The sequence below is a fragment of the Eimeria mitis genome, genomic scaffold, assembly GCF_000499745.2.
Source record: "Eimeria mitis Houghton genomic scaffold, Emh_scaff2022, whole genome shotgun sequence".
Taxonomy (NCBI): Eukaryota; Apicomplexa; class Conoidasida; order Eucoccidiorida; family Eimeriidae; genus Eimeria; species Eimeria mitis.
In genome coordinates, this window is record NW_013570345.1 from 3,836 (window position 1) to 4,827 (window position 992).

Sequence of the window (992 nt, forward strand, 5' to 3'; positions counted from 1 at the left end):
ATTTTTTTATTTTTTTTATTTTTTATTTATTTTTTATTTGTTTTTTATTTATTTTTTATTTATTTTGTTTGTTTATTTTTATTTATTTTATTTGTTTTTTGTTTTTTTGTTTTTTTGTTTTTTTGTTGAAATGATGTATATGAGGAGCTCGCTATGGCAGGTAAATTTATTTATTTTTTTTTATTTTTTTCTTTTTTATTTATTTTTTATTTATTTTTTATTTGTTTTTTATTTATTTTTATTTGTTTTGTTTATTTTTATTTATTTATTTTATTTGTTTTTTGTTTTTTTGTTTTTTTGTTTTAATTGGAGTTGAAATGATGTATATGAGGAGCTCGCTATGGAGGGTAAATTTATTTATTTATTTATTTTTTATTTTTTTATTTATTTTTTATTTATTTTGTTTGTTTCTATTTATTTTATTTATTTATTTATTTTTATTTATTTATTTGTTTTTTGTTTTTTTGTTTTTTTGTTTTTTTATTTAAATTGAAGTTAAAATGATGTATCTATGGATGTCTTCACTGAACTATAAATAAATAAAATAAATAAAATAAAAATAAAATAAAAATAAATAAAATAAAATAAAATAAAATAAAATAAATAAATAAAATAAAAACTAAATAAAAAGTAATTTAATAAATGATTTCTCCTTCTGCTGCTGCTGCTGTTGCTGCTGCTGCTGCTCCTTGCGCTGCTGCAATCTCGTTTTTTTTTCTGCTGCATCTCCCACCCCTTCTGCTGCTGCTGCTGCTGCTGCTGCTGCTGCTGCTGCTGCTGCTGCTGCTGCTGCTGCTGCTGCTGCAGGTGTAGATACAGAAGATGTGTGGCAGCAAGTTGTTGCTATAGTATCGAGAACGATGCGAGCGATAGCTCCTCTTTTGTCTCTCAAGTACCGTTCTTTGTGGTGTACAGACACCCCAAAACAGCAGCAGCAACAGCAGCAGCAGCAGCAGCAGCAGCAGCAGCAGCAGCAGCAGCAGCAGCAGCAG